General features: G+C 44.2%; 2 protein-coding genes across 3 annotated transcripts in view; one reads left to right on the top strand and one right to left on the bottom strand.

The window, feature by feature from the left end:
• CD83 (CD83 molecule) overlaps positions 1-6997 on the bottom strand; it is a 79910-nt gene extending 72913 nt beyond the window's left edge. The window contains exon 1 of one of the 2 annotated variants that reach the window (XM_053250124.1): positions 6861-6997. The gene's annotated coding sequence lies outside the window, so the exon portion shown is untranslated. The remainder of the gene's footprint in view (positions 1-6860) is intronic. The other variant, XM_053250127.1, reaches the window with a different exon arrangement.
• Positions 1-23159, top strand: part of RNF182 (ring finger protein 182) — a 68269-nt gene that overhangs the window by 27044 nt on the left and 18066 nt on the right. The gene's annotated exons all lie outside the window — the stretch shown is intronic.

A 23159-nucleotide genomic window follows, 5' to 3' on the forward strand; every position in this document is an offset into this window, starting at 1 on the left:
TGAGAGGGTGAGCGAGCTCGGCAGCAAGCTGCCAGACAGCAGGATTTTGGTTAGGTCTGCATGGACTGCTTTGCCGGGGTCACTTCTCACATCTCCCCAGGTTACTCTGGGCCAGAGCCCCACCCCCAGCATCCTTTGGCTTCCCTCATCTATATATCCCTTCTATGACGTCTACATGTTCCCCTCCTCTCCCTCGGTAATAGCGGAATATAAAAAAACAAAACCCTGCACCCCCAAACACACACACACGAATTTATGCTTGGGAACATTGGAAGTTTCCATATACTGAGTCAGACCATAGGTCCATCTAGCTCAGCATTGTCTACACAAACTGGAAGTGGCTTCTCCAAGGTTGCAGGCAGGAATCTCTCTCAACCCTATCTTAGAGATGCCAGGGAAGGAACTTGGAACTTTCTGCTCTTCCCAGAAGGGCTCCATCCCCTGAGGGGAATATAAGTGGTCACACATCAAGTCTCCCATTCATATGCAACCAGGGCAGACCCTGCTTAACTAAGGGGACAAGTTATGCTTGCTACCACAAGGCCAGCTCTCCTCTCAAAGGGACTATGCTTGTGTGGGACTCTTAGGAGGGTGGAGAGGTACCATCTCTTGCAGAATAAGTGTTGCTGTGGCGTGGAGGGGGAACCTCCACAGACCCTGCCGCTGCCTCAAGGAACTCCCCCGAGGGGAGTAAAGGTACAGAATTTTTTTTTTTAAATGTCCGTAAACCCCCCTGGACCGAACCAGGGGGGCTTGAGGGGGTGCCAGACTGGCCTGGTCAGGTTTGAGTCAGTTTGGACTCGAACCAAAATGGGCCAGTCGGTTCAGTGCACATCCCTAACTTCCATTCTTTCATCTTGCTATTACTGCAAATTGGCAAAAAAGAAGGGGGAAGCAAAACAAATACAAGAACAAAACAAATACAAGAACTAGAAATTCATGACTACAGGAGATAATTTATTGGGGAGGAATCTCTAAGAAATAGTCTTGCCAGAGGTTTCGGTTCCCATGAGATATGTTTTGGTTTTTTAGATGTTTCTGTTCTATCCCTTGAAGCAGGCCTTTGTCTTGAAACCCATCGGGAGTCATCGTGATCCCCCCCCAAACTGTCTGGTGCATCCCCCCACCATCTCTGAAAAGTGGCAATTTTAAAAAATTGCAAAACATTGTCACTTCCAGTGACTGTTGCTGGTGTCTATCTTATGTTTCGTTTTATAATGTGAGCCCTTTGGGGACAGAGAGCCATCTTATTTATTTATTATTTCTCTGTGTAAACCGCCCTGAGGTATTTTTGGAAGGGCGATATAGAAATTGAAATCATCATCCTCATCCTCATCCTCATCATCTCATCTCATCTCATCATGAAAGACCCAGCAAAAGGTGCAGTTCCAAGTAATTATAGACCGATAGATAACCTGTCTTCCAACCATGTTCAAATTATTAACTGGAATAATAGCAGATGAAGTGCTGCAACACTTATTAACTAACAAAAAGCTCCCAGTTGAACAGAAAGGAAATTGCCTGAACACCAGAGGCACAAAAGACCAGCTGCTGATTGACAAAATGATTTTAGAAAACTACAAGAGAAGAAAAACAAATCTAAGTGTTGCATGGATTGACTACAAGAAAGCCTTCAATTCATTGCCTCACACATGGATACTAAAATGTTTAGAAACAACTGGTGTCAGCAAAAACATTCAGATATTTATTAAAAAAGCAATGAGCATGTGGAGTACACAGTTAACAATCAATGGCGAGACACTTGGACAGGTTAGCATTAGAAGAGGCATTTTCCAAGGGGACTCACTATCCCCTCTGTTGTTTGTAATCGCCATGACTCCACTTTCACAAATACTAAACAAAACAGGCCTCGGATACCAAACATCTAAAACATCAAGTAAATTAAACCATCTGCTGTACATGGACGATCTGAAGCTTTATGGAAAGAAAGTCAGAAATCGAATCACTGCTAAACACTGTCCGTATATTCAGTAGCGATATAGCAATGGAGTTTGGACTAGACAAGTGTACTGCATTAATAATGAACAGAGGGAAAATAACAAAACCAGAAGGAATAGAACTGCCCAATGGAAGCAACATCAAGAAGCTGGAAGAGAAAGAGCATTACAAATATTTGGGCATTCTCCAGGCTGATAACATTGCACACGCTGAAGTTAAAAGAAAAACTGGAAGTGAATACATCAGGAGAGTTAGAAAAACCCTCAAGTCCAAACTCAATGGCGGGAACACCATACAAGCCATAAACACCTGGGCTATACCTGTTATCAGATACACTGCAGGAATAATAGACCGGACCCAGGCAGAGCTAGAGACGCTAGATCGTAAGACCAGGAAAATCATGACCATCAATCATGCTCTGCACTCCCGCAGTGATGTAGATAGGCTATACCTCCCTCGCAGCTCAGGTGGAAGAGGAATGCTGCAAGTCCATCAAACAGTAGAGGAGAAAAGAGGCCTTGCAAAATATATAAAGGAAAGTGAAGAAGATGCACTTCAAATGGTCAATAATGAGAAACTATTCAACACCAATGAAACAAAGCAGGCCTACAAGAAAAAACAAGTCAAGAACCGAGCAGAAAAATGGAAAAATAAGCCACTGCATGGCCAATATTTGCACAATATAAGTGGAAAATCAGACATCACCAAGTCCTGGCAATGGCTTAAGAATGGCAACTTGAAGAAAGAAACAGAGGGTTTAATACTGGCTGCACAACAACAGGCACTAAGAACAAATGCAATAAGAGCAAAAGTAGAAAAGTCAACAACAAACAGCAAGTGCCGCCTTTGTAAAGAAGCAAATGAAACAGTGGACCACCTAATCAGTTATTGTAAAAAGATCGCACAGAGTGACTACAAACACAGGCATGACAAGATAGCAGGGATGATACACTGGAACATCTGCAAAAAATACAAGCTACCTGTAGCCAAAAATTAGTGGGACCATAAAATTGAAAAAGTTGTCGAAAATGAAGATGCAAAAATATTATGGGACTTCCAACTACAAACAGACAAACATCTGCCACACAATACACCAGATATAACTGTAGTTGAGAAGAAAGAAAAACAAGTCAAAATAATCGACATAGCAATACCAGGGGATAGCAGAATAGAAGAAAAAGAAATAGAAGAAATCACCAAATACAAAGATCTACAAATTGAAATTGAAAGGCTGTGGCAGAAAAAGACCAACATAATCCCAGTAAACAAAAGTAAACTACTGCCGCCATCGCCCGCCCGCCCTCCCTCCCTCCCTCCCTCCCTCCCAGCCGCCCGCCCAAGTCCTCACCACATGTTGTCCGAAAAAAGAGAGGAGCTCGCGAACAGAGCTCCTCTCTCTGCAAAGGCGCGCGCCGCAAAGGACGCCTGGGAGTTCCACCGGAGGCCCGGTCTACCCGGCCTCGTCCCCTGCCGGAGGGTAGACCGGGCCTCTGGCGGAACTCCCAGGCGTCCTTTGCGGTGCACGCCCAAGGCCCCAGTTGGGGCCAAGCCTTTGCAGAGAGAGGAGCTCTGTTCGTGAGCTCCTCTCTTTTTTCGGACAACATGTGGTGAGGACTCGGGCAGGCGGCTGGGAGGGAGGGAGGGAGGGCGGGCTGCTGGGAGGGAGGGTGGGCGGGCGACGGTGGCAGTAGTTTACTTTTGGCCATAATCCGCTCGCGAGGGGGGGCGGCGGGTTTCCAGCGCCCCAATTACTCAGTGAAATACGGGCGCTGGAGGGAGCAAAGCGGCGGGAGGGGTAAGTAAGCCCTCCCCGCCCTTAAAGGAAGACCCCCACCCGGACCCGGACTGGCCAGGTCCGAACCAGTCCGGACAGTTCGGAGGCCTTTAGAATGCCCTCCAGACCGGTTCGGACACACCCCTATTTTGTATGCCACTCCAAACTCTTTGGAATAAGGATGGGATGGAAATGTAATAACTGCTGACATCCAGACTAAGTTACTCAGTAGTACTACTCTAAAGGACTACTTAATCTCATTAGAAGTTCTGTTGAGTAATTTAGTCAAGATGTCTGCCAGTGGTCTTACTAGTGTTGTCACTTTCACCATGTTTGGAATAAACTTTGCTAAATAAGGGATCATTTCTAGAAATCTGTGTAGGTCAGCTTTGATCCAGGCATATCAGCTACAGTCTCTGTTTCAGCTGCATCACATTATTCTTCATCTTTGATTAAGCTATATCCTAGATATTTTGTTTCTGACATGACAAATTAGCACCTTCCTTTATTTAGTTTTAGGTTTCCCTATCAGGGAAGGGGAGCAACAGCAAGAGAAAGGGCATGCCCTCACCTCTTGCCTGTGGGCTTCTCAGAGGAATCTGGTGGGCCATTGTGTGAAACTGGATGGGCCTTGGGCCTGATCCAGCAGGGCTGATCTTATGTTCTTAACTCACTGTATGTCCCCATTTAGTCTTTCCCAGCATCAGGATATCAACATCTGATCCCATCAAGACCCTCAAATGTTTATTGGATCACCTTTTGGTAAAGTTCTGTGTACTACATAGCTGCAGCCTTTTAAAAAACTAAACAAAAAATCAACTGCCTACCACTCCTAAAAGCACTTGTGCCACTCCCAGTACTGGTCCTAGAGGAAAAGTAGAAAGGGCCTTTAATAAAATGCTAAAGTGCAAGCTGTGGAAGGCAAGGCATCTCCTTGTGTAGCTCCCTCTTGATCATGCAACTGCCCCCATCCATTTGCAGGCTGTGTTTTCCGTTCCACAAATAGGATTTGATAAAAGGAGGGGTGGATAAAAGGAACATGGTGGAGGAGAGATGCTATGGCACCACAGAGGCAAGGCGAAGGCAAGGAAGAAGAGAGGGAAGTGAAGGGGTAGGGTCCAACACAGCTTTTGGATGTCTGGCAGAGTTCCACCATGACAGCAGGGAGCTTCCCAACAGTTCCAACTATTGGAGGCTCTCTGCTTTTGTGGTGGAACTCTGTCCAACGTATCCCAACATAGAGCAAGGTAGGTCTGACAGCAATGTGGGACTAATATGATGTACAGCCCTATTAAAATCTACTGCTGGCATCAAGGATTGTAAACAGTTCTGTTCTTTCTAGTTTACTGGTGATTTGGTTTACAGTAGCAATTGAAAATATTATCTTAAACTGCTTTGTTCATATTTCTTGGATCCAAGCATATGTTCACTTGGTTTCTGTCAGGCTTGTTCACAACTATTAGACTGAGCCAGTCAGGAGTCCTACCCTGACTAGCATCTTCAGTGTTTCCATATCACTCACTTTATTTCGAACATTGGAATTTTCCAAAGTGCATACATTACAGGTAGTACCTGTGGACACAGGCGTAACTAGGGAAAATAGCGCCTAGGGCAAGCACTGAAATTGCTCTCCTGTCCAAACAGGAATGATGGGACTTGTAGTCAACAATATCTGGAAATCCTTGTTAAAAGAAACACTGTACCATCTAGACATGGTTGTTGATCAAAACCTGAAAACATGAGCCATCTCTGTAAAAGACTTAGAACAACAGTCAGGAGTTATGCGAGGATTCCAAGTGTCATTTTCTCTGTCTCATATCATGCTTTTTAAAAAACATGACTTTGTCCTAGAGGATCACCTACCCAAATAGCCACTAGCAAAATAGGGGAAGAAGAAGGTGGTGGTGGTGGGTCTATAAACAAGTGAATGATTCCTGCCAGCCTTTGTCTTATGATGACTGTTGGCTCATGATGGGGTATATGTGCATTCACCACACCAGTGCTTACTTTGACACCAAGAGGGAGGAGGATACATTAGTTTGCCACACTAGACAGAGGCATTTGCAACAGGAGCAGACAGCCAAGTTCTGCCAGGGCCAAAACCAGCCCCTGCCAAACTAAGAAATCATTGTAATTTGCCCCTTCCGGTCACAAGCAGTGTGCTGTTCTTTTATTATTGACTCTGACTCTCAAATATCCCAGTCACGGATGGAAAATTCAGGGTCAATTTACAAGAGACACATTTTCTACATGTAAGTTTCTTCTGAGCAGGTGTTGTGCAGAAACTCATGTGCAGTGACCACCAGGGGCATAGCAAGGTTGGAATGGGCCAAGATGAGATTTTAAAATGGGCCCCCAGCCCCTCAAACTCCAGGGCCTCCACACATCCCCAAGGATTTAAGTCTGATATTTCAAAATAAGTATGCTGCCTGGAAATACATTTCACTGAATACACACATGCACACTTCACAGTATATAGTGATATACATTGAGTACTATATATTTGTGCTACTTTTAATGCCTAAAACACACTAGCAACGCTAATTATTAAAATGGCCCCCTTGCTGCAGATTAGCAAAGGAGACTTTCAACCATGCAGGGTGAGCCTATGTTTGTTTTCTCAGAATTCTGAACAAATTCAGTAAAATTTGATTCCAGGAGGTTTTTCACACTAGGCTTTTAAAGCGCTTTAACACACATCTCCTCTGGAATGGAAGTGCTGCATTCACATGTTGGCCAGATTTACCCTGAAGTCCCTGCAAGATATTGGAGAGCAGTTCACACACAAGAAAAATAAAATAAAATAAAAGCACAACACATGCTTCACAGTTCTCACTCACACCTTCTGGGTTGCAAAACAACTTGAACATAAGTGCATTTATAAATGAATGAAAGAATGAATGAATAAATAAATATTTGTTCCAGAAGTTTTTGTAATTTTCTGACATGAAACAAGCCACTTATAGGCCTTAGATAGTTTTTGTTTTTAAAGCCAGCACATTTTTCAGTCTGTTTTAAATTAAATATTCAGAGACTTCTCAGTCTCGCCCCACCACCCATATCAAAGCCCTATGGCAAGCAGATCCCTATATACGGGGGTAACCACAAAAAGGAATTTACAGCCTACCTTGCAAAAGCTGTGCTGAATGGTCTGGTCTGCTGCAGGGAGGGTCTGCTGCAGGGAGCTCTGCCAGCCACCTTCCTGGCTTGCTGGGGCCTGCCAAGTTCAGGCTTCAGGGAGGCCTACTCGGAGGCCTCTCTGGAAGCCTCGCCCACCCGCCGATCAGCTGAGAGGCGGGGAGAGAAGAGCTCTGCAGTTTGCAGGCTGCTCCGATCTAGGCCTGGATCCTAGACCTGGAAGCAAGTGGCTGAGGGGCCCTGGGGCTGGGCAGGTGGGCAATGGGGTGGGGGTGGCAGGAACTGGCGTGGCGCCCCCACCTCAGTGGCACCTAGGGCACGTGCCCTGCCTGCCCCCCCAGTTCTGCCTATGCCTGTGGATTTATTTTTTATGAATATTGCTCATGTAAGCAAGCCAGGCCTTGAAACCAATCTTTATTATCAGCACCTCATTGGTCTTCTGGATCCTTTTCTGTTAAATTAATTATTTATATACCACTTTTAAATTAGTCATGGCTCTGAGCCTCTGACACTGCAGAGTCTGTGAATCAAAATCTGTACCTATAATTCTAGCAGAGTTACCTTGCCTTTATACTTCCAAATGTTTTTAAAGACATTGCACTAGTTTCTTCTTTTATGTCAGTGCTTGGTTTAAAATCCAGCGTGTTGTGATTTTGAGAAGAATCATATACCACTCATTTTGCAGAGCTGACTAATTCAGTATATCAGTGAACAAATCACGATGTCTTTATCTGTTTCTGCCTGTGTCAATATATTTTTGCCTTGAGATTTTCTTTCTCAGGTTTTACTGTATACATTTTAGCGATTTTTTCCCATGTGCTTGTTAGGAATTTATGCTACTGCTGATGCTACACATACAGAAGACTTTGGATCCTTTTCAGGGGTGTAGCTAAAATTGAGTGGATGGGTTCAAAGAACCTGGGGCTCCCAGCTCCTGAGGGCCCTCCAGCTCCACCCCTCCCTCCTATCTTCATTATGTCCCTCACTCCAAGGGGCCACTGGGAAGACAGGCCCCCTCTCCCCGAGCTACGCCCCTGGTCCTTTTCATACCTCTTTGGCACTTCTTTATGTTAGGGAATCACTGAGGCTATTCACATGGGCAGCCAAGCCCAGACTTGGACAGCCCAGCCTGGGCTTGGCTGTCCATTTGCACCATTGGGATCAGACCCAATCTGGGCGCTGCCTTGGCCCCAAGCCCAGGAATTCCCCCCAGGCTTTAACCAGGTTTAAGGGTGCGAGCACAAACTTAACCCCAGGCTTGGGGCTGTGGGGTGGGGGTGGGGGGCTGCAGGCAGTCCACTCATACACAGAGCCAGGCAGCAAGAGTGCCCGGTGGAGGGAGGATCTCTCAATGCACCATGCTCCTGGTGTGGTGCATTGAGGGATACCGGAGGATGTCCTCCTCTGGCTCCCTGCTATGCCACTCATTGCAGCACTGATCATGTGTTAGGCAAGTGACAGAGCCAAGAGAGCAAAATCACTCACGTGTGGGAAGACAGGTTGGAGCCTGCCTCCCTGCCAGCCCTCCACCCCACCTGCTCATTTGGCCATGTGCCTGACCTCACTGTGAATACAACCAAGTCCTGTGATTCTATATAATGTCCACTAGTCAGATGTTGTGAATGATAGATCATTATAGCATCATTTGTGGAGAAAGAGTGTCACTATCCATTTAACTGAATTTGCACAATGTGAAATGAGCATGACTATTTAAGTGATAGGAAACTTAGACATTTTAATGGAATCCTTATTGTGTTTCTTCCTATTCTTACTCCAGATAGTCTTACTCTAATGATATTTCTGATGAATCCTTCCCATCTCCATTAAATGTCTCATTTATGGACTCTTAAAGAATTAGGTTGTTTTGAGTTGGTGTATTTATTTATTTATTTGATTTCTATACCGCCCTTCCAAAAATGGTTCAGGGCAGTTTACACACAGAAATAATAAATAAATAAGATGGATCCCTGTCCCCAAAGGGCTCACAATCTAAAAAGAAATATAAGATAGACACCAACAACAGTCACTGGAGGTACTGTGCTGGGGGTATATAGGGCCAGTTACTATCTCCCTGCTAAATAAAGAGAATCGCCATGTTAAAAGGTGTCTCTTTGCCAGGTTAGCAGGGGTTATGAGTGTATTAGCTGCCAGTATATCCTGAAACTATACTTGATTAGCTTACCTGCTAGCTGTTCTTATTTTACAGTTCTATGTTCTGTGTTCAAAAGGGTAAGATAATCAATTGATTTAAATAGAGTCTATATATGTGCAGCTTCACAAAGACACATACTGATTGCATTTTATATTCTCTTACATTTTCCCTAAATAAAAATATTTCTCTGTTTTAAAATTACTTATTATTTCAGAAACTATCCTAAACTCAAGTAAGTCTCAAGTGCTTGGCTCTGTGTTACACAGTTAATAAACTTTAGAAGGCTGGATAATAGAATGAGAATCACCTAACGGGTGATTAGGCAACACAGAATTTTAGCTTCTGTTTCTGTTTAGCTACAGGTAGGCAAGATATCTGACTGACATATGGTTCAATGGTGGTAGACAGCAATCATAAGAACATAAGAATAGCCCTGCTAGATCAGGCCCAAGACCCATCTAGTCCAGCATCCTGTTTCACACAGTGGCCCACCAGCTGCTGCTGGAAGCCACAGGCAGGAGTTGAGGGCATGCCCTCTATCCTGCTGTTACTCACCTGAAACTGGTACTCAGAGGCATCCTGCCTTTGAGGCTGGAGGTGGCCTTTAGCCCTCCAACTAGTAGCCGATGATAGACCACTCCTCCATGAAGTTATCCAAACCCCTCTTATAGCCATCTAGGTTGTTGGTTGTCACCACATCTTGTGGCAGAGAATTGCACAAGTGGATTATGCATTGTGTGAAAAAGTACTTCCGTTTGTTGATCCTAGATTTCCTGGCAATCAATTTCATGGGATGACCCCTGGTTCTGGTGTTATGGGAGAGGGAGAAGAATTTCTCTCTATCCACTTTCTCCACCCCATGCATGATTTTATAGACCTCTATCATGTCTCCCCGCAGTCATCTTTTTTCTAAACTAAATAGCCCCAGGTGTTGTAGCCTTGCCTCATAAGAAAGGTGCTCTAGGCCCCTGATCATCTTGGTTGCCCTCTTCTACACCTTTTCGAGTTCTACAATGTCCTATTTTAGATGTGGTGACCAGAATTGTACAGTAGCAGTACTCCAGGTATGGCTGCACCATAGTTTTGTATAAGGGCATTATAAAATTAGCAGTTTTATTTTCAATCCTCTTCCTAATGATCCCTAGCATGGAATTGGCCTTTTTCACAGCTGTCGCACATTGAGTCAATACTTTCAACGAGCTGTCCACCATGACCCCAAGATCCCTCTCCTGGTCAGTCACCAACAGCTCAGATCCCATCAGCATATCCTTGAAATTGGGGTTTTTCATCCCAATGTGCATCATCTTACGCTTGCCAACATTGAACTGCATTTGCCATTTTGTTGCCCACTCCCCCAGTTTGGAGAGCTTTTGGAGCTCCTCACATTCTGTTGTGGATTTCACTACCTGAAAGAGTTTGGTATCATCTGCAAATCTGACCACCTCGCTGCTTACCTCTACTTCTAGATCATTTATGGATAAATTAAAAGGCACCAGTCCCAGTACAGATCCCTGGGGGACCCACTTCTTATTTATACCTACCTACCCTCTGTTTCCTGTCTTTCAGTCAGTTAGCAGTCCACACATGTACTTGTCCCCTTATCCCATGACTGCTAAGTTTTCTCAGGAGTCTTTGATGAGGAACTTTGTTGAAAGCTTTTTGGAAGTCCAGGTACACTATGTCAACTGGATCACCTTGATCCACACACTTGTTGACACTCTCAAAGAACTCCAAAAGGTTTGTGAGGCAAGATTTACTTTTGCAGAAGCCATGCTGGTTCTCTCCCAGCAGATCCTGTTCCTCTATGTGATTTACAATTCTATCCTTTAGGATGTTTTCCATCAATTTGCCTGGAACGGACATTAAGCTAACCGGCCTATAATTTCCCGGACCGGCCCTGGATCTCTTTTTGAAAATCGGTGTTACGTTGGCTACTTTCCAGTCCTCCTGTACAGAGCCCGATTTCAGGGATAAGTTATATATTTTAGCAAGAAGGTCGGCAATTTCGCATTTGAGTTCTTTGAGGACTCTTGGATGGATGCCATCCGGCCCTGGTGATCTGTTAGTTTTTAGTTTTTCAAGACAGTTTAGAACATCTTCTCCTGTCACTTCTATCTGACTCAGTTCTTTAGCCTCCTTCCCCAAAAAGCCTGTTTCAGGAACAGATATATGCTCAATATCCTCTGCCTTGAAGACAGACACAAAGAACTCATTTAGCTTCTCTGAAACCTCCTTTTCTGTCTTAATAATCCCTTTCACTCCCTCATTGTCTAACGGTCCAACCACCTCCCTGGCAGGTTTCCTGCATCTGATGTATTTAAAGAAGTTTTTGTTATTTCCTTTGATGCTTTTAGCTAAATGCCTCAAACTCTCTTTTCGTCTCCCTTATTGTCACCTTGCATTTCTTTTGCCAGAGTTTGTGTTCCTTTCTGTTCTCTTCATTTGGACAGGCCTTCCAATTTCGGAAGGAAGTCTTCTTTCCTTTTATGGCTTCCTTGAAGGTGATAGCCTACCTTCATGCTTCAAAAATGTACTTCATGCACTTACATCTGATCTCAGGTTTAAGAAATTATTCATTTACCAGTTCTTATTGAATATAAATGTCTGTTGCAAGAGACTTCATTGTACATTTGAGGCAAGGACAGATTATGGCTGCACAAACGAATATAACATTTTCTAATTAGTTTTCACTTTTTGTCTCTTAAATAAGCCAATTACTGCTTTATCTTATTTTCACATATGATTTTAGCCCATGGTTTGTCTACTGCAGTAACTTTGTTGGCATTTGATAGTCAAATCTGGCTGTAAACATAAGCCACATATATCCCTACTCTGTATCTGAATTAGCATAAAAAATTAAAATCAATGGGAGTTTTGCCACTGGCTTTAAAGGGGTGCAGATTGCACTCTATTAATCAGACATCTGTTGTGATTTCCTATAGTAAGAAATTCAGATTTGTTTTTCTGTCAATACACAGGCATTTAAACAAATGTCGCTCCTGAACAGATATACCGGTGTATACGAGAAAAACAGCAAATGGAGTTGGTGTTTGTTGAAGCAAATCAAATTAACAATTCAATCTTTTATTCAACATACCCCCTTCAAAACTTGAAAATCATTGTGCAATATAAACTGGATTGCTGTGGAAACATCAGACTTTTTTTTTTTAGCGTTAGTACTGAACAATGAGTATTATTGACTGAAATAATGCTCCCAAAGGTATAAATAATGTTTCTCTTTGTGTTGCAGCAATTCTGTTGTGCCCCTGCCCCAGGGGGTACAGTAGTACCCAAGAGAGTAGCACCATCTCACCATGTGACAGCATGAATGAGCCTGGTAGGAAGGCTACAGCAGCTTGGATCCAGGTAGTGGAGGGATACACTGATTGTTCTTGGGCCTGGGGGAAGCAATCAGGACTATAAAATAGGTGGCAAAAACAAATGGAAAACATCCAGATGTGTTGTAGAAAACTGATTTTATATTTAGAAAATGGCCCTCTAGCTATACAAGTTATTTGCAAGGCTATTTTCTTTTCACAACTCTGTTTAGTTTCTCTCTTCATTTTCTGTATTTACAGAATGTAGCACTGAACCATTTTCTGAAAATAAAGCCAGTCTTCCTCTCATTTTCTATGGATTGCAGTAGCTATCTTCTTTCTGAACTATTAAAGTTGTGGCCATGGAGAAAGTCTCTGCAGAGCTTGTGAGGAACTATGCCTTGGTGCTTGAATTATGTAGGAAAATATATGGGGGGGGGGCTTAAATGAAATCCACAAGCATCATCCCTGGTTTCTCCCCTGTTTTAGCCAAACCTTGGCCCCTTCCACCACCTTCAAGAACAGTAGCTAAGCAGGTCATCACAAAAGGTTAAAAGGATGCTCCCACATCCCCGTAATTCGAGCACTTGTCTGACAACAGACCTCAAGCTTGTCAACTGGACTTTGAGTGCTATATAGGTAACCTGGAGCAGAATGACCATCCTCAGCAAGTCACTTTATTCCTCTTCTCCCCCCACCCTTTTAAAGCAGGGATGAATTCTGATGGGGGATCTGCTCTCTATGGGTGTTAGAGTGCTGCTGTGCAGGTCTTGGCAGGAAAGCAGGATTCCGCAGGAGCATTAGGGCTATGATTGAATTTAGGTTCTTCCTATTAAACAGAGCTGGGGGGAGACACAAAAAGGCTATCCAGTGGGATAACAACATGTGGGGAGTGATTGGCTAATGGCTCAGACGAAGTCTCAAGAGGACTTTGCTGAGCCAACTTCTTTCAGCTTGTTGTGAAAGGCTTGTGGGACTAGGAGGGTGAACTGTATTTCAGGAAAGAAGCCCTTCTCCTTGCAAGCTTATCTCTAGATACCCATTTAACTCAAGTGTAATTTTGCCTTTAAAAGAAGACATTGACTAGTTATAGTTGTGGCTTTAACAATGATTTTGCAAGATATTGTCTGAGAAATAATCCTCAGGTTATTTCATGAGTAGCGGCTCGTGGTTCCATTGAATCAAGCGTTATTGATTTACGACATGCCGGGCCACTCTCACCCAATTAATTCTGTACAAGGGGGAGGAGCCCAGAACAAAGGAATCTCAGAGTTTATAAGGGCAATCACAGTAATTTATGCATAAACCTAGGATTGTGGATTTCCATCTGTAATTACAGTCATCCCTCACTAACCGCAAGGGTTCAGTTCCTGGAAGACCTTGCAATTGGTGCATTTGCAGTAGACGAGCCAATGAAACCAATGGCAAACTGGGGATTAGGGGAATCGCAGTCGCGGAAAGACTGGAAATAAGGTTAAACATAGATAAAATTGCCCCCTGAACCCTGGAAATGACCCCCTGGGTCTCCCAGAAATCACCCTCAAACCACCAAATTAAAACAAAAAACTCGCCAAACTCAGGTCGCAATTGGTGAGGGTGGTCACAATTTCCCAGTCGTGGATACTCAAATCTGCGATTGGGAAAACTGCAATTGACGAGAGATGACTGTACTGGCTTACACTAAAATTCTTCCCTTAGGACTAGCACCTTTAACACTGAATGATGAGTTTAATTCTGGCTGGAAGCAAGCATTACACAAGTAACTTAGCTCTCATGGTTTTACACCAGCACTTTTGATCAATAGTGGGTTTGAGCAAACAAAGGCAATAATTAAACAGCATCTGATTGATATTAACCGCCAGAATGATTTCACTGTAGTATCCAATCATTTCAGAAAGTGGAGACAGAGCCAAATCACCAGGCCAGCAGAGTACCTCTCATCTCGTTCAACTCTGGCTCATAGCAGCACCTTTTCATTGGTGAGATTTGATGCTTTGCTGTCGGCGGTTCTGGAAGGCAGGTTTAGTAAAATCCCCTAATACGGCGACAAGTGTCCTTGCAATGCAGGAGTCATTGAAACCATTTTACATGTATTATTATATTGTTCATATTACCATGACTCACAAAGTGAATTGCTACTCCCTTTATTACACAAATTTCCGGGGCATTCAGATGAATACTATGTTTCTTGGTTCCTGTCAGATCTATATACAGGAGTCATTTATAAAGTCGCGAAGTGATTAGGGATTATGTTGGGCACCCTGCTGCCCAGCGGAGTTCCTAACTGAGCTGACAGAACTGGTTGCAGAGTCGATGTTGGTCACCCAGGCTTTTTGTATTGGGGGACTTCAATGTTCACTTTGGGACTAGCTTGTTTGGTGCAGCTCAGGAGTTCATAGCAGCCATGACAACTATGGTCTTATACCAACTGGTTGTAAGGCCAACATATACAGCTGGTAACACCATCAATTTGGCTTTTTGCTCAGATCAGGTTGGTGTTCCATGGGTGGGGTCTCCTGGTGTTCCATTATTTATTTATTTATTTATTTATTTATTTATTTATTTATTTATTAGGTTTATATACCACCCTTCCGATATGGCTCAGGGCGGTTCACAACATGGGTGGGGTCTGCCCATTGGGTGGACAGACCACTTCCTAGTTAAGGTTGGTCATGGATAGACCACCATCTGGTTACGGTTGGTTTCATGGCCATAACCCACCTCTGCAGAGGTGCAGGAACTATTTGGATGGTCTGCTCAAGAAGCCTATTGGATCCCATAGGATTCCAAGAGGCCGTGGAAGGTTTTAGAGTTGGTTCTACCGGTGATTCTGTTGATGTCCTGGTGGATACCTGGAATAGGGAACTTAGCAGGGCAATAGACATAATCACCCCTTAGCGTCCTCTCCGTTCTACATGGAAATCAGCCCCATGGTATACAGAACACTACAGAAGCTGAAGCAGCAAAGAAGAAGACTGGAGTGCAAGTGGAGAATTCTACTCTAATCTGACAAGATATGACACAAAGCCCATTTAAAGGCTTATACTGTGGCAATATGTGCAGCAAAGAAGCAATTCTATTCTGCACATATTGCATCTACAAGTTCACATCAGATGGATGAGAGATAATAAATTGAAGCTGAATCAAAACAAGACAGAGGTGAGGGGTCATAATTCGAGGGATGTGATAGCACTTCCTGTTCTGGATGGGATTGTACTCTGTGTTCCCTTTAACAGGGATTCCCAGATGTTGTTGACTACAACTCCCAGAATCCCCAAGCAAAAGCCATTGCAGCTAGGGATTCTGGAAGTTGTAGTCAACCACATCTGGGAATCCCTGTTAGAGGGAATACTTGCTGCACTCCCCCTAAAGGAACAGGTATTTAGCTTCGGAGTGCTTCTGGACCCAGGCCGCACCCTGGTGTCTCAGGTGGAGGCTATGGCCAGGAGTGCTTTCTATCAACTTTGGGTGATACAACAGCTGCTTCTGTTCCTTGAAGATAATGATCTCAAAACCGTGGTGCACTCACTGGTAACTTCTCGGCTTGACTACTGCAATGCACTGTATGTGGGGCTGCCTTTGTATGTCATTTGGAAACTTCAGTTAATTTAAAATGCAGCAGCCAGATTAGTCTCCGCTGTTTCTCAGAGAGAACACATTATGCCTGTTTTTAAAAAGATTCACTGGCTGCCGATGTGTTTCCGGGAAAAATACAAAGTGCTGTTAATTACCTTTAAAGCCCTAAATACCTTAGGACCGGGTTATCTGGGGGAACGCCATCTCCAGTATGATCCCGACCGCACTTTAAGGTAATAAGGAGAGGTCCATCGCCAGTTGCCACCTGCCTGACTCAGGATCAGGCCTTCTCTGTAGCTGCTCCTGAGCTCTGGAATGTGCTCCCTTTAAGAGTTTTAGCAGCATTTCAGAGAGCCCTAAAAATGTATTTTTTAGCCTGGCCTTTAGTGAGTACTGAAATGATTTTAAACTGGTATTAATGGGTTATTTGTTCGTTTGTGTTATCTGTTTTTATATTTTTGAACTGCCTAGAGCCATCTGGGTAAGGTGGTATAAAAATCTAAGTAACAACAACAACAACAACAATAATATTTCTATGCTGCTGCATATAAGTAACAAAAGTGATTAGTTATGGACACTCCTGATAAATGACTACAATGGACAAGATTTCAGTAGTTTTAGTCATTTTTTCTTGTGTGTATTAATTTATGTAATTACTCTTGTTTTAAATATGATATTCTGTATAAAGCTGGTCACTGACCACAATAAAGTGATATTGTGACTTGAAAGTGTTTGGGAAAAGCTGGTGCAATGGATGTAGGGGTGGTGATCAGGATTTCCATTGGTCAGGAGGTGATGTTTCCAGACAGCCTCTCCCATTAGCACTTTGTTTAATACTCTGGCTTTCTGCAGAAGACAATGGAAGCAGAGCATGGGCAGACACTTGGTAATAGGAGGAAACTGGCCTCTATTTGGATTTGTTTGCACTGAACCAATGCAAAAATTGCCTAACAAAAAGGTGATGCATCCTCCACTGAATCCTGTGCATTCTTAGTGAAGCCTGAGATCTTGACACAGCAAAAGTATATTTACCATTAAATAGTCTTTGAGACTAAAGAGCCCTCTGAATAATCAAATAATCCCAAGTGCAATCAGGTTCAAGGCTCAGTTTTACATCAGTTATGCAGATGCAGCACAACAGAACCCATTTGTTTTATGCTTCCTCTGAATAACCACCACCACTACCCACTCATTTCTTAAATTTATCATTGTTTTAAAATTGTTTTATTGTTTTAATTTTAAAATCTGTGTTGTTTTGTTGTAAACTGCCCAGAGAAGGGCAGTATACAAATATGCTAAATAAATAAATAGGTCCTGTCCCTTTGTCTACCTTGAAAGTGAAAGTTCTCCCACCTTTAGGACCTCACAGAAAGTAACAACCTATAAAAGCCTATGTTTTCCAAATCCTAATTGCTTGATCTCTGGTTGGAACTTTGCGAAACTCCTATTTCAGAAGCTTGGCAGCCAAAACTACCTTCTACTGCCCCAGAACCTGCCAGGCTGAGTACCAACTGTGTACTAAAGCATATTCCCCCAAGCTGAATCACTTCCTGAACCCAAGTACAACACTGGACTACAGGGTCCAGAATTACTGAGCTAAGCTGAAATAACTATCCTTGAGTGTTCCTTGTGTGATCCTGTTGTGTGGAGACCTGCGTTGAACTGCCCTAGACACCCCTGGAACCCAGAATCTTTAACTCACTCTCTGGACCGGGTCTCACGTGAGACCCGGTTCCTAGTGGTGAGAGGGAAGAGTGGGCTAAGCCCGCTCTCCCCGCTCACGAGCGGGCAGGGAGCCCTGGGCGGCCGGATCGGCCGCCCACACGATGCCCAGCTCCGAGACAGAGCCGGCGGGGGCTGGGGAGCTCGGGGACCATGCAGCCCCTGGAAGCCCCAGTATGCCCTGCTCGAGCGTGCAGGGCATACTGGGGAGAACCCCAAGCCGGGAGGCTGATTTTAAGCCTCCCGGCTGGGGGTCTACTCACAAGTAGCTGCGGCGCGGAGCCACACCACGGCTACTCATGAGCAGATAGCCCGGGTTTGCGGAGCACTCGCTCCGCAAACCCAGACTAAGGGGTGGGCTACAGGAGCAGGTTACCCACTCCAGAACCACCGGGCTCGGCTGCGAGCCCGGTGGTTCTTAAGATCACAAAAATCGGGCTAGGATTTTCCTAGCCCGATTTTTGTGATCGTATGAATAGCCCCTCTGTGTGGGCCTGTCACAGGACCAGCCCTGTGCCTGACTGCCTGAGAGCCTCTAGAGGCTCGGCCATTCTTGTGTGGGCTTGCCATGAGCCAACCCCCTGCATCTGACTGCCTGGAAACCCTCAGTGCTCTCTTTTTTTTTTAGCTCTGAGCATGCTGTGTGCTAGAGACCTTGGAACTAGTACTGTGCCAGCAGCTTGATGCCTTCCTTGCCAGAAGGAAGAGACCTCAAATCTTCTCAGTGTGGGAAGTCATTCCTTTGGCATCACACACAAAGCAGCAGATATGGACAGGTATTAAACTGCTCATAATTTTCTCTCTTTTTTCAGTTATGTTCTCCTTCCCCTGTCTGCCCACATTTCACCAACTGCTAGGCTATTGGAGCCTTCATTCCCCTTCTCTTCTTATCTAGTTCTGCTAACCCCAATTGGTAGACCAGCCAAATTTTTCTTCCTCTCTCATGATTAGGGGTGTGCAATTTGATGGTCTAGACCAGTCTTTGTCCACTCTCTCTACCCCATGCATAATTTTGTATGCCTCTATCATGTCTCCCCGTAGTTGCCTCTTTTCTGAACTAAAAACCCAAGATACTGTAGCCTTGCCTCATAAGGAAGGTGCTCCAGGCCCCTGATCATCTTGGTTGCCCACTTCTGCACCTTTTCCAGTTCTACAACGTCCTTCTTAAGATACGGTGACCAGGCCAGAACCGTATATTTTTATTATTATTATTATTAATTCGATTTCTATACTGCCCTTCCAAAAATGGCTCAGGGCGGTTTACAAAGAGAAATAAAACAAATAAGATGGAATATACAATACTCCAAATGTGGCCACACCATAGATTTGTATAAGGGCATTATAATATTAGCATTTTTATTTTCAATCCTCTTCCCAATTATCCCTAGCATAGAATTGGCCTTTTTCACAGCTGCCGTGCACTGAATTGACATTCAATGAGCTATCCGCCACAACTCCCAGATCTCTCTCCTGGTCTGTCACTGACAGCTCAGACCCCATTAGTTTATATGTGAAGGTGGGTTTTATTGCCCCAATATGCATCATTTTACACCTGCTTAAATTGAACTACATTTGTCATTTTGTCACCCCTCACCCAGTTTGGAGAGATCCTTTTGACACTCCTTACAATCTGTTTTGGATTTCACTTCCCTAAATAGTGTAGTGTCCTCTGCAAATGTGGCTGGTTCACTGGTTACCCCAACTTTTAGATCATTTATTAACAAATGATTTTAATTGTAAACCACCCAGAGATGCAAGTTTTGGGTGGTATAGAAATATTTTAAATACATTACATAAATAAACCAGTTATAGAGCACTAGTCCCAGTACAGATCGGGGGGGGGGGGTGGCACTTCTTGCTTCCCTCCATTGTGAAAACTGTCCATTTAGTCCTACCCTCTCTTTCCTGTCCTTCAACCAGTTACCAGTCCATACACGAACCTGTCCTCTTATCCCATGACTGCTAAGTTTACTCAAGAGCCTTTGGTGGAGAACCTTTGTCAAAAGCTTTTTGGAAGTCCAAGTATACTATGTCAACCAGATCACCTTTATCCACATGCCTGTTGACATTCTCAAAGAACTCCAGAAGGTTATTGAGGCAAGACTTACCCTTGCAGAAGCCATGCTAGTTCCCCTCAACAAGGCCTTTTCTTCTATGTTTAACAATTTTGTCCTTACTACAGTTTCCATCAATTTACCCAGCCTGTAGTCTCCTGGATCCCCCCTGGATCCCTTTTTGAAAACTGGAGTTATATTTGCTACTTTCCATTCTGGTACAGAGCATGACTGTAGAGACTGTCAGGAACTCCCAAGTCCAGGGATGTGATTTCTTTTATATAATTTTAGATCAATTGTATCACTATGTTCATGGCATTTAATAAGATATTACTTTCTTTCGCTGCCACCATATGATTGCTTATTACCCTGCTCTCAGTAAATAACTTTTTGGTTATATAGCCTCGCGAGCACAGGATAGGTATATCTGTTCAGTGCATATAAGGAGACAAAGAATAAAGTATAAAACAAATAAGAACAAGTTTATTATTTACTTAAGATGGAAATAAGGAACTCTGCAAAGCAGGACATGTAGAGCCTGATTGTAGGGACAACTTACATATTTTTGCTAGGAGATCAGCAATTTCACATTTGAGTTCCTTCATAACTCTTGGGTGGTTGCCATCTGGCCCTGGCAATTTGTTAATTGTTAGTAGTTTTTGTTATTCCCATTGACACTTCTAGCTATATGCTCTTCAAACTCTCTTTTTGCATCACTTATTTACATCTCTCTTTGCATTTCTTTTGCCAGAGTTTATGTTCTCTTTCTGTTTCTTTCTGTTCTGTTCATTTGGGCATGACTCCTATTTTCTGAAGGAAGTCTTCTTCCCTTTTATAGTTTTCATGACTCTATTTGTTAGCCATGCTGGCATTGTCCTGAATTTGGTGGTACCTTTCCTCCTTCTTAGTATACATTCCAACTGAGCATCTATTATTGTGGTTTTAAATAAACTCCATGCTTTCTGCAGTGATTTGACCCTCCTGACTCTTTTCCAGCTTCCTTTTTACCAATCCCCTCATTTATGAGAAGTTTCCTTTTCTGAAGTCTTCTGAAGTGTACCTTGATTAAAAATCAGGGTCTGCTATCCTGTTTGTCACAAGGGTCACCATCTTCCAATCCTAACTAGAGTTGTGAATTTGGCTACTCACTGGTGCTTCTACCTCGTTGTGCAGACCAGCTGTTGCTGTTTGCTGTGTGTGCTGTTTTGCAGTTCTACTCTTTTTTGGAGTTGGTGAGTGGCTAATAAAGCTTTGACATTTTATTTGTGTGTGAGAGTTTTGTTCCTTTGGAAGTGGGTACTCAGGTGGAGAAAACCCCCAAAATAGGGTTTTGCAACATTGCTCTGGCCAGGCTCAGACTGGGCTGCAGACCTAATTATTAAAGGAGGTTTGTTAAAAGCTTCTAAAGTGCCTAGGTTACCACATACCACTGTTTACATTATGCCTCTGCTTCATCAATAAACTTTCCTTGTTTCAAAAGCCTTGTTTGTTGCTCCTCTGCGTTCTGTTGCTCCTAGTGTTCATATTTGCCTGTGTCCAAGCTGCAGTCCCTTGTTGTCATACTGGCAAATTTGCTGTTAACTAAATTCCACCACGTTGATCCAAAGCCATAGATACACACATGTGTAATCCTATATAATAAAACCCTAAGGTACCTGCATCCGTGTCTCTTGCGGGTGTTCTGCGCATGCGTGGCGCGCACGGACGCAACGGCGCGAGGAAGGGGGACGTGAAAAACAACGCTGTCTGCGTTCTCCTTTCTTGCCTTCCACTGTTGGTCATGTGCAGTCCAGTGGCACACATGCTCACTGGCTCTGCCCTCAGAGGATGCGCGGATGGGAAAGGGACGGGATTTTGTCTAGGCTGGAACCAGGCTCTTGCATCTGGGCACGCATCTGGGCGGGGGGACTAGGAGCAAGGAGGTGCGTTTCACTTTGTTTTGACTGGAGGAGGAGGAGACTTTCCCTTTCTTCTTTGCGGACTGACTGCAGGCGAGGGAGGATCGACAGCCAGCCAGTCCTTTTGCTTTTCCGCCCCTCCCCTCGCTCCCAGAAGGCGGGAGAAGCAGCCCTTCGCTTCTCTTTCAGTGGTGCTAGCCGCGTGGATGGGCGGGTGCAGAAGGCGGGCGTGGACTGGGACAACAGTAATAGCCCCAAGCAAGAACCGCAGCGGCTGAGCTGCTGTTGAGGAGGGTCGCGCCGGGCAGTCTTGCAACGTCCCTTGCCCTTGAAGAAAGACTGTTCTCTACACAACACTTCTAGCGCCTGTTAATGTAACGGGCTGAATGTCCACTAGTGTATACATATGTGAGCAAGTGTGGTAACAGTGGGCTACCTATCTCTGTGCCCTTGCAGAAGCAGGCTAGAAGACGCAAAATAAATTATGCAGACTATTATGTCACTTGTTCTAAAATGCATAATCCAATTACTAGCCTATGCCAGTCCTCAAAAACAGCTTTGAACAGCAAATAGATGTACATTTGCTTAATTTGTCTAACATATACAGGCCCATAATTCAGTTTTTCTTGATGCATCATTTGGGTTGCCTTGGCACAGTTTTGTTTTTTTAAACAGATCTCTGATTTCACTTGACAAATTGTCAGGAGGTGGAGTATTTAAGAGAGTTGTTTGTGCCCTGCATAACTTAACAAGATTATACTGCAAAGCACACAGCACAAGGTTTAAAGGGGATTAAACAAATTCATGGATGATAAGAATATCAGTAACTTAATTGTTCTGGTTCTACATCCTCTTGCTGAAGGTTTCCCTAGCCATTTCACCACCAGAAGGAAACTGCTGTCAGCTACTAGACTATTGGTAAATGTTACTGTCAGATACTGAAGCTATTCAGACGAGCAGAAAACAGGGTTACATTCTGAAAGCAGATAGAACCCTGTTTTTACCTCATAGCAAACAGACAGGTTCATGCTGCAAACCCAGCAGGGAGCGTGAGTGACAGACAATTAACTTTTTAAGGTTCTCTCCAGCCATTGCTAGCATTGTTGGTCCTCCAGCCCCGCCCATGGCAACAGCAGTCTGTGAGTGGACAGAGCAAGCACATGACCCAAGGAGACCACTCAGAGGGCTCCAAGCTGCAGTCCCGCTTTGTAGCTCTCTGATTGGTAGCCTCAGTTAACCCTTTCCTGGCAATTGCAGCACTGTCAAAGGAACTGAACTCTGTCCTGATGCCGAAAAGGAGAGAGAAGACTAGAGCAGCTGCAGCTGTCAACCAGCCCCAAAGGAAGAGTCACACACACACACACTCAACGCACTCCTCAGATCCAGGAGGCACACAGCAGATGCCCCCTGGAGCAATTGCCAGATGCCGATGAGAGCAATTGCAAGATGCCCCCAACCCTAACCCCCAAGATGCCCAGGCACAAGGCACACTCTGTACACGGCAGCATGGTTTGGGAAGGCAGAAGGGGGAACATTCCCCTCGCCCACCCTCCCCGCAGCTGTTGCTGT

This window comes from Hemicordylus capensis, chromosome 4 (genome assembly GCF_027244095.1).
Source record: "Hemicordylus capensis ecotype Gifberg chromosome 4, rHemCap1.1.pri, whole genome shotgun sequence".
NCBI lineage: Eukaryota > Metazoa > Chordata > Lepidosauria > Squamata > Cordylidae > Hemicordylus > Hemicordylus capensis.